Genomic DNA, 11,993 nt, shown 5'->3' with positions numbered 1-11,993 from the left:
AGAACAAAACAGAGTTCCCTGGAATAGCCAAAAATGTGAAAGACTCTTAGTGAATGTATCTACAATAGAGAAAAGTTGCAACTCCATCCATGGAGAAGCTCGGAGGAAAAAACCTGAAAGCAGATTGGATTACTGTACAAACTACAAAACATCAACTATACTTATCTATGAACCACAGCCCAATGTATGAGGTCTGCTTCGAGAGTAACGCCTCCTATTTTATTCCGCTGGCCCACAAAGTCAGAGGCGGATGGTAGTACAGGCTGAACCTTCCCACCAATATCCCATTACATTTTTGCTATGCAGCAGATGGGCATTGTGACAAAGCAGCATCTGACACAGAACTGATTACGAAGCAAAATGTGCCATTGCATCCCTCCATGCAGAAAAAATTGCAGCCCCTGACATCCACTGAAGTTCGCTGAATGTTTATGGAAACTAACCAGTGGATGTCAGCACAAGGAGGCAGTGGGTGGTGTGTTTCAGCAACGATGCCATCACTACTGCAATGAAACAGTGGTTACCTCCACAGGTATAGATTTTTATGAGCGCAGCATGCAGGCTTTTGTTTACTGCTGGTGAAAATGCATAGCTAGTGGTAGTGACTACTATGAAAAATAGAGCAAATTCTCAGCTACAAAACACTATTGGACAGTGATTATGCATTCTTCATATCTGTTGTAATTTCCACAGAAATAAATAGGAGACTATCACGGAGTTAATGCAATTTCCCTGTACGCATAGTCTTTCAAGGTCAAGTTTTCCAGCACAGAAACCAGACCTACTGATAGTGCTCCCTGACAAAGCTCTCTAAGAGTAGAGAGAGATTCGTTCTAAAAGCTAAAAACCAGCTATGCCCGCATTCTTCACCAAAAATCTGTCACAGAGTTAACTAGATCAATCTACGCCCGTGACAGGGGGGGCAGTAGGTGCCTGCCCTCCTTCCCACCCCGGCCCCACAAAATGGGAAGGAAGGACGGAAGGACGGAAGGACGGAAGGACGGAAGGACGGAAGGACGGAAGGACGGAAGGACGGAAGGACGGAAGGACGGAAGGACGGAAGGACGGAAGGACGGAAGGACGGAAGGACGGAAGGACGGAAGGACGGACAAAAACAGTGGCAACAATCTATGGAGAAAAACTTATTTTACTAACTATGATACCGGAATGCAAGATAACAATATAATACAATCTAATTGAAATTGAGACTAATAAATCAAATAAGATAGGAGAGACCCCTGGGATGTAAAGTCAAAATTCAAACCATACCACATTGCATATAGGTACCATGCAGGTGTCTCCATCGGTGCCCTTAGTTGGTTATATATGAACACAATTCCACAACAAGTAATTATGACGTTGATAATTGGCCAGTAAGTTGCAAGTAACATCATGGCTTTTAATCCTTTACACAGCGCCCACACGATAAAGAGTGGGTTCATCACTGGTGCCTGCTAAAAAAGGGTTAATGAATTGAAGCTTACAAGACAAGGGAAAAAAAAGGAAAAAGGCACTACCCAGACTAAGCAGTGCTCAAAGTTTACAAATATCCCAGAATGCTGGCAGTGTGTCTTGTCTTTCAAGGTCAAGTTTTCCAGCACAGAAACCTGAACTACTGATAATGCTCCCTAACGAAGTTCTCCCTAATGAAGGGAGAAAAAAAACCAGCGGCAACAATCTATGGAGGAAAACTTACTTTACTAACTATGGTACCAGAATGCAAGATAACACAATATAATACAATCTAATTGAAATTGAGACTAATAAATCAAATAAGACAGGAGAGAGAGTTCCCGAGACCAAGTCAAACCTGAAAAGCTTGGAATGGCTAGGAAAGCACCCTCCAGCACTCACTGCCAGGCAGAAAGTGACCGCCCCACCCGGAAGGGCCAGATCCCATGACTTCTGTAATGTACGGGGATAGGTACCTGGAATTGGAGCATTAACACTTTAATTTCCAGTACACTACATGATGTTTTGATGCGGAATACTGAAAACCAAAAAAACAAAAAACATAAAACCATGATAGAGGTATTACTTCCAGAATGACCTATGTAGAACTACAGAACTACAGAATAGCTCAAGTTGGATGGGATCCACAAGGAACATCGAGCCCAACTCCCAGCTCCACACAGAACTGCCCAAAATTCACACTACATTTCTGAGAGCTTCCAAACAGCAAGATATTAACACTGATTATGAGTAAGGACATCAGTTTCCCTTGACTGAACTTTTAAGTACTCAAAGCTCTTGTAACCCTAAAGCCACTGGAGCAACTACCCAGCAAATGAGGGATACGGAATTGGCAATTTCCTATAACCAGTGTACTTGAAGTAATGCATCTACAGTACTACAAAGAAAAGAAAAGCGATGAATACAAATCCAGTTCTCCTGGGTAGTGCTTACACAATGAGACCTCTCATTTCCCTTCTAGAAAATTTTGCTTCCTCCACTTGCTTTCAATCAAATAACATTACAAAAGCTGCAGTGAGAGCCTTGAACGGAAGAAAACGAGAGCTCATAGTAACTATATTGGAACTCTTACATATATCTTGACAGAAACAATGCCTGGCAGTTCTGGCCAATGCGTATATTAACACTATAAATATCTGAAGTTGCTTAATTACCCTCGATCAGTATATCGCTATTATGCTTCATTACAATCCTTACCGAGTTATATACCTCTGCACAGAACAAATAACCCACCTGCAGATAATGATTCTCCTATTTTTGGCTGATAAAGATCAGAAAGCATGGCATTTAAACTATCTATTAGTCTATTAATCCATCATGCCCCTCCAGTTCTGTATTTCACCTGAAAAAGCAGCTCTGATCATCACAAGTATGAGGCAGAAAAAGGACTCAGGACTGATGATTGAGTTGAACAAGTAGTCGAGGTTTGCTTCTCATAAAGACATTTAAAGTAACTAGTGAAGGCTACCAGCCAGACACTTAGTACCTGAAGACTTCAGATGCCCTCTGTCACTTAGGTGTTCCAGGCGTATGCCTTTGGGAGATAAAATTCCCATTGTCTGTGCGTCTCACCATTTGATTCTCCCACCTCAAAGTTCACCCTGCCACCCAGTACCAGACATCATCTTCCCTGCATGCTCCTTGTTTTATCTCTAGGGGATGCTTGCAGTCCAATAGGCTGGCAAAGGACAGAACATAAAAAAATAAAATATCAATTTTATTAAAAAAAAAATAATCAAAAGAAGAAGGTGTGTGACATAAGAATGATGCTGCTGACAGAAACTACAGCTAGACCACAGGGCGCTCTGTAAATCATAGAATCATTTAGATTGGAAATGACCCTTAAGATCATCAAGCCAACCATCATCTAATACTACCAAGTCCACCATTGAGCCATGTCCCCATGCACCACATCCACACAGTCCTTAAAATACCTCCAGGAATGACGATTCCTCCACTTCCCTGGGCAAGCAGTTCCAATGCCTGACCATTCTTTCTGCCAAAAAATTCTTCCAGGTACTCACTCTAAACCTCCCATGGCACAACTTGAGGCTGTTTCCTCACTTTCTATCAGTTGTTACTACAAACTTCTTTTCAGGTAGTTTTGGAAAGTGATAAAGTCTCCCTTGAACCTCCTCTTTTCCAGACCAAACCACCCCAGTTCCCTAATGCTGCAGAACAATTCTCTCTCCTCTCGCTGAATCAGGAATTTAGAATTTACTTTCCATCCCACCATTATTTCCAGAATTTTCATACTTGTAAGGGTTCTACTCTGCAGTAACAAACCAAAAAAGACATTAGGGGAGAAATAAATAAATAAATAAATAGAAATCAAACTTCTGCCTTATTAGGGGGAGGGAGGAGACGACAGACTGACATCAATAAAAATAAATGCAAAATGCATTATTTAGGTACAAGACTCTAACACCGACCTGAAATCTTGTTGCCATTACTAAGAGAACCTACTTCCTGCAAACTAGTCTCCAAAAGTCTTTTAAAAATGCCATTCTTCCATCGTAACTTTAAGCAAAGAAAAGTTATCCTTATGCTATCTCACAGAAAGCATTGCTATTAGCTAGTTTTCACGAAGTTGCTGTTTTCAAAAGACCTGTTAAGTAGCCCACTATGTTAAAATGTGTTTCAGATCAATGTCAAGAACTAAGCCAACTTCCCATGTAATCTGAAGTGGAATGGAGGACTTAAATCCTTAAACTGGTGTCTTTCACAACAACCTATGAAACAGATATATTTTTTTCCCCCAAAAGAACCCATCTCCTATAAAAGGAGCTATAAAGTACTATAAAGTACTTTATATAGCTATAATATATATATATAATATAATATATATATATAATGTATATACAGTACAGCTATAAAGTACTGTAGTGCACAACTGAATAGAAGCCTATCCCTTGATCTGCAAAACCTGTTCAAATATTTCCAATCTTAAGTACTCCAAAGATAACATCTGCACAATTTCAGTATTGATCCCTTTTATCTTTTACATAAATCAGTTAAGCAGCACAAGCAGGTTTGTGCAGCAAGGCACAGGAAGCCAACCTAGAGCCTCCCTGAAAAGGGCACGGTAAGGAGCCGAGCATTGCACGCTATGAAAAAGCAGAAGAACTCATGCACAGACGGTATTCCAGGTTAGCAAAATACTACAGCAGGCAAATCACTTGTGCAGAGTCACCAGTGATATCTACACGTGTTGTTTCTTGTCAGAGTGCTTAGATCCACCTGAATTTCCATACCTGATCCCTCCGGCTGAAACTGTAACAAAGATTTCTACGAGAAGCAGCGACTTGCAGGTAAACCGGGAGGCAGAGACGGCTCCTGCAAGGGCTGCGGAGGCAGACCCAGCTGACCTGCAGCAGCCAATCCCCGACGCCCTGACAGCACAAGCCACATCAGCACCGCAAGAACAGAGCAACCACTGGCTGATGCAACTTCAGCGCCTTCAGCAGACTCCATCCCTCCCGGACACGCACACACCTTCCCAGCCTGCTGTCCCAGCAGATGATGTAATTCTACTCCACGTTGCAGCACAAAATCCAGCATTAATGACTGTTTTCTGTCTAGTCCCAGACTAGTCCAGACAGCCCTACCCACAGTACAGGCTGCCTGGCCATCTCTCCACCAGCTTTCCCTGACCTGGATTCTCCCCGTTCTCAGACGTCTGCTGTCTGAGCAATTCTATGATGCAGGCAGGAGACTAAAGGATCTTCGTAGCCCAGCTTTTGAGAGTGGCTTCATCTCCCTAAGCATTCTGTTTCCTTTGTTTTCTCCACTGCATCCCAAACCTTTCTGCTAGGGCAGGAGTGCTGCTGGCTTAGCTGCTCACTTGCCTGCCATATACACCACTCGCAGTCGTTTCTGAATTAAAGACAAAGCACTCATTGCTGAATTCAGTAAAAACCATAACAACACTACAGCTTTTCATCTTTGCACGCATTATAAAATTAACCATAGTTCCCCACTTAAACTCAGATGCTGGCTATAGTGTTTCCTCTCTATAGTTATTTTACTACTGTATTCTCATCTTTGTACTGCAGTAAACAAATTCCACCAGCACTTATTCTCATGTTGCTAAAGGACACCAGTTGGCGGGAGGGGGTTGTTCAGTTTCATGTGTTTAAATGGTAGATGCATCACTACATAAGATCAGGAAACAATCTCATCTGAAGTTTCAAATCCATGGAGGAAACCTCACAAAGGGTAAACAATATTCAAGGGGTGGACAGACTTAAAAAACCCTCCACATCCCAATAAGTTACAGAAGACCCAGCCTACAGTTATCTATCAAAGATTTTGTTGTCCCCACAAAAGGGAAAAACAAACTGATGCTTCCCTCCCCCCAAAAAGCAGATATAAAGACACCACTTTGGTAGAAGACTATCTGAAAACTTCCACTTTGCCAGAGGTAGCATTTGTTTCCAGTACAGCACATACACTCTGCGTCCCCTCCTCTTCACTCCATTTATTAGGATTATTACTATCAACAGTGATTAAAGAAGCCAATGCAGCTTAACACACAAGCAAAAAGAGCTGCTAACTCTTCCTTTTGATTTTTAAACATGTAACAAAAAACAAGTCCTATTTTAGATTGAGCTAGACAGTTTTTAGAACACGTAACTCCTCTGATCTATGCTTGCAAATAAAAAGCTACAGGTTCCCCTCAACCACCGCAGCTACTGAGGAGATGGTTTGGTTCATCAGATGCTGAAATAAGAAAGAAATTATTAAGAGAAACAAGGAGCTAAATCAGCACTTTCGTTTCCCACATAAAACTTTTAGCTCTTCCACAAGGATGCTTGTTAGCATCAAGGAGCCAAGATTTCTTGCCTGAAGAGTAGTAGTTTACCTTACTGTACAGCAAACATGCTAAGACATCAACAGTGCAAAAACTGTGGTTTCAGACAGTTAAAGGTAGTGAATACCCTGATAAATCTCAAGAATTCCATCTTCAAGAAAAAAGCAAAAGAACCACACCAGACCCTTTTACATCACAGCCTCCCCTCAGGAAGTTGTACAGTGCAGTGACGTCTCCCCTGAGCCTCCTCTTCTCCACACTGAACAATCCCAGCTCCCTCAGCCGCTCCTCATAAGGTTTGTGCTCCAGACCCCTCACCAGTTTCGTTGCCCTTCTCTGGACACGTTCCAGGGCCTCAATGTCTTTCTTGTAGTGAGGGGCCCAAAACTGAACACAGCACTTGAGGTGCGACCTCACCAGTGCTGAGTACAAGGGGACAATCACCTCCCTGCTCCTGCTGGCCGCACTATTTCTAATGCAGGCCAGGATGCTGTTGGCCCTCTTGGCCACCTGGGCACACTGCTGGCTCATGTTCAGCCGAGCATCAACCAACACCCCCAGTTCCCTTTCCTCTTCACAGTCATCCAACCACTCATCCCCAAGCCTGTAGTGCTGCATGGGGTTGTTGTAGCCAAAGTGCGGGACCCGACACTTGGCCTTGTTAAACCTCATCCCATTCACCTCAGCTCAGCAATCCAGCTTATCTAGATCCCTCTGCAGGGCCTCCCTACCCTCAGGCAGATCGACACCACCTCCCAACTTGGTGTCATCTGCAAACTTACTCAGGGTACACTCAATCCCTTCAAGTAAGTCGTCAATGAAGATACTAAACAGGATGGGCCCCAGCACCGACCCCTGGGGGACACTACTTGAAACAGGTCTCCAGCTAGACTTAACTCCATTGACCACCACCCATTGTGCACGACCAGGCTGCCCAGGGCCCCATCCAACCTGGCCCTTGAACACCTCCAGGGATGGACGGGGCATCCACAGCCTCTCTGGGCAGCTGCTCCAGCACCTCACCACTCTCATAGTAAAGAACTTCCCCCTGACATCCAATCTCAATCTGCCCTCCCTCAACTCCAAACCATTTCCCCTTGTCCTGCTGTTATCTGCCCTTCCCAGGAGTTGTTTCCCCTCCTGTTTGTAGGCTCCCTTTAGGTACTGAAAGGCTGCAATGAGGTCACCCCGCAGCCTTCTCTTCTCCAGGCTGAACAAGCCCAGCTCCCTCAACCTGCCTTTGTAGGGGAGGTGCTCCAGTCCCCTGATCATCTTTGTGGCTCCTCTGGACCCTCTCCAACAGCTCTCTGTCTTTCTTGTACTGGAGGCTCCAGACCTGGACACAGTACTGCAGATGGGACGTCACGAGGGCAGAGTAGAGGGGGACAATCACCTTCCTGTCCCTGCTGGCCACCCCTCTTCTGATGGAGCCCAGGGTCCCATTTGCTTTCCAAGCTGCAAGAGCACACTGCTGGCTCATGCTAAGTTTTTCATCGATCAGGACCCCCAAGTCCTTCTCTGCAGGGTTACTCTCAAGGACTGCTCCTTCCAGTCTGTATAAATGCTTGGGATTCCTCCAGCCCAAGTGCAAAACCTTGCCCTTTTCTGTGTTGAACCTCATTAGATTCACCTGGGCCCATCTCTCAAGTCTGCTGAGGTCCCTCCGAATGGCATCCCTTCCTTCCACTGTGTCAACCACACCACAACACTCAGCTGGGTGTCATCAGCAAACTTGCTGAGGCTACACTTGATTCTGTCAGCCATGTAATTGATAAAGATGTTAAAGAGCACTGGTCCCAAGACAGACCCCTGGTGGACACTGCTTGTCACTGGCCTCCATCTGGACATAATGCCATTCAACACGAGCCTCTATGTAAGGCCTTCTAATCAATTCCTTACCTAGGAAATAGTCCCCTCAAATCCACATCCCTTCAGTTTTGAAATAAGGATGTGGTGGGGGACAGTGTCAAAGGCCTTGCTCAAGTCCAGGTAACATCGGTCACCTTCCCTTTGTCCACCAATGCCGTCACTCCATCATAGAAGCCCACCAGATAGGTTAGGTTTTCCCTGGTAAAGCTGTGCTGGCTGTCTCGGATCACACACTCATTCCTCACGCAATCAAGCATGTCGTCCAGGAAGATCTGTTCCATGATCTTCCCAAGTACAGAGGTGAGACTCACCAGCCTGTGGTTCCCCAGGTTGCATGGAAGTCTGGGCAGCCTGATCTACTGGCTGGCAAACCTGCCATGGATGGGGGATTGGAACTAGAGGATCTTTAAGGTCCCCCCCCAACCTAAGCAATTCTATAATTCTATGAACAAGATTGCTAAGCAAGCAACGTGAGAAAACAGCTTAAGCACAATCATCAGTGGTTGACTTGGCATCTTTCCAGCATTTCCTTCTTCCAGAAATCATCGCTCTTTTCTGGCCTGGATCAAATCTGAATCAAGTGATTTCCTCTATAACCTTTACCAAGCAGTAAAACTCCATCGGCTATTAAGGATAAAAAGATGATAGAAAATATCTCAGTTTTGTATCAGTTTTCCTATGACAATCAAATCAAGGTGTACGAGCATTACAAGTCATTCAGGGGAAAAAAACAGAGACTGAATAAAATTTTTATAAATAGCTATAGCTAAAACAGTAACACCGATATCACTAAGAGATAAGATGCAAATTGAGTACCTGGACACATGCTCGTGTTCAGGAGTAAATGAAGCTAAAGAAATGTAAGGATAGAAAGAAAAGCTTGAAAAATGCAAACTGAAATCAGTAGTTTTGTTCAATATTTCAGGAGAAAGATAAACATTTACATTTAGTACCATGTACTTCAGCCTCTTACAGCTCCTCCAGTATGTCTTACTGAAGCTTTAAATGCACTTTTTCACCGTTCCAGACTTTTTCAAACCCTCCATATCCAAGCCCCCATTATGGAATGAACCTCTTCTACTGTCTTATAGTAATCTGTAAGCCAGCCGGCTGCAGCCTCTTGCAAAGAAAGACAGGGGAAATTCACCAACAGTAAGATTTGTTCATGCCCTATCATTTCTCTAAGAAGAGCACCACTCAAAATAGTATTTACCATCTCGACTCCATGAAGTATTCAGCTCTGTATTCCATTTTAGTTCCCTGTTTTTAAGACATTTACCCTTTCCTACCTCTCCTTTTTTGTTCTGTCCTCAGAACGATGTGTTTTTCTCTTCCTTTGTTGCTGTGGAGATTAAAGGCATTCCTTTTCTATCAAAGGTACGCTGATACCTAATCCTAATACAGAAATTAAAAAAAAAAAAAAAAAAAAAAAATCAGTAAGACAGCAGTTTGTGTCCAACTCCCAAATACAGTACACAGCTACAATAAGAAAACAAAACTTAACCACTCCTCTGGTCTCCAGCTTTACATGACTATGGTAGCATTCACCTTCTCCACAGCATCTGTAACACTGCAGACTTCCAGTGCGCGCACCTTCTCGTTCCTCCCTGAGGCTGCGGAGCTCAAGCAGCAGATAGACAGCACTAGCACCAGAAGCATCAGTTTTGCCACCCCTACTGCCTCCTGTGTAAGAAATCTGTGTAAGTTTTGGTCATCAAGATTTCTTTACCTATAACCCTATCACTCCTTTTAGAGAGCTATTAGATTTCTTCTCATACAAAACAAACAAACAAATGAAAAAAAACCACCCAGACGTTGTATCTTGAGTGAAGAAATAGCATACAACAGACACAGGCTTATTACCAGGAGTAAAGCCAAAGCCTGGATATCTGTGTGTCAGGAGGGTTTACGTCTTCTCTCTGGGCTCAGAGAAATCTTCATGATAGGGCCAAGCAACATACAAAGAAACAGGCAGGACAAAGATGCACAGCGGCTCAGTTTCTCCAAAACTCCCAATGAATGAAGCCAACGTAGTTCTCCATTTACTGCTCGCAAGGGCACCAGGAGCAGTTCCACTCTGTCGCTGGCTCTATATAACAGTAATGCTCTGCGGCCACCAAAACAGCCCAAAATAAAGTCTACGCGCCTCAAGACAACTTCACAGGGCCGTTAGGATGAGCGCCCAAATGCCCGCAGCACGGGGCGGTACCTGTATCGCCGCAAGGCTCGACTCGCTCGTTTTCAAGACTTCCTTCGGGCCCGACCGAACCACAGGAGGGGAACCGGACGGAGACCGCCGGCGGTCAGCGCAACGCAGCGCCGGCGGCACCGCGCGCTCGGTGACACGCGGCCACGACCCAACCCCCCCGCGCCCGCCGCCTTCCTCCGCAGCCCGGCCAGCTTCCGCGGCGCCGGCACCCAGACGCGGCTCACGGCCGCGGCCCGCGGCTTCCCGACCCGCTCGCGGCCCCCTGCGTCCGCCGCAGAGCTCCGGCAGCGCGGCGCACGCAGGCTCCAGGCCGGTCCAGGCCCGCCCCTCCGCGCCCACACGGCCGGACTCCCGCCAGCGACTCTCCGGTAGAACAGGCGGTCAGGCGGACGAGCGCTCCGCGAGGCGAGCCCGCGGCGGAAGGAGCGTTCGGGTACAAATGGGAGCGACCCCGGCGGCCCGACAGCAGTCGAGCCCGAGGAGGGAGACGGCGGCAGGACGGCGGCAGGAAGGCGGCGGCTTCACTTCCGCAGAGCCCGGCGGCTCGCGCCGGTCGCACGGCGCCTGACCCAGCGCCCGGGATGCTCGCGGCTCCTCCCGGCGGAACGGACCGCCTCCAATTCCATCTGACTCTGAGTAAAACTCGATGAAATATTCAACTGGGCTGTGAGCGCACACCGCTGGCTCGTGAAGGCCAACTGCATCCCGGGCTGCATCAAGAGAAGGGTGACCAGCAGGGCGAGGGAGGTGATTCTGCCCCTCTGCTCTGCTCTCGGGAGACCCCACCTGGAGCACTGCGTCCAGTTCTGGGCCCCCAACACAAGGAGGACTGGAGCTGCTGGAGCGGGTCCAGAGGAGGACCACGAAGATGATCCGAGGGCTGCAGCACCTGCCTGCAAGGCCGGGCTGAGAGACATGGGGCTCTTCAGGCTGCAGAAGAGAAGGCAGCAGGGAGACCTTCTAGCGGCCCAAAAGGTGCCTACGGAAAAGCTAGGGAGGGATTTAGTGTAGGAGCATATAGCAACAGGACAAGGGGAAGTGGCTTTCAACTGGAAGAGGGTCGATTTAGACTAGATATCAGGAAGAAATTCAGTATTGTGAAGGTGGTGAAACACTGGAACGGGTTGACCAAGGAGAATGTGGATACTCCCTCCCTGGGAGTATTCAAGGCCAGGCTGGATGGGGCTGTGAGCAACTTGGTCTAGAAGGAGGTGTTCCTGCCTGCAGCAAGATCTAGTTCTTTAGGGTCTCTTCCAACCCAAACCAGTCTATGATCCAACATATAAGTCTTAACTCCAGTCCTCTCTCTACATTCCCTGAGAGCACTCGGTTTCTGGAAACAAGTTCATTTTAACTTCCTCCTTCCTGCTCCTCATTCTTGCAACATCTCTCAATTACCCCTTCCTTTAAGAATTTCACTTCAAAGAGGTTTAAAGATTGTGTATATGGAGAACAGGAGAATGAGAAGACATGGGACAGAAACTAATCAAGTGCATTAATCCATCAACAGAAAGCACATAAGATGGACAGTATAAAAATCTGATGAACAGTTCACAATCTGGATCACACCACAAATGCACTTAAAGTTCAGTAAGTGAATTTATACAGGTTTCATCTATTTGATTCTCT

This window comes from Tetrao urogallus, assembly GCF_951394365.1.
Source record: "Tetrao urogallus genome assembly, chromosome: 5".
Lineage (NCBI taxonomy): Eukaryota > Metazoa > Chordata > Aves > Galliformes > Phasianidae > Tetrao > Tetrao urogallus.
Note: the sequence above shows the minus strand (reverse complement) of the source record.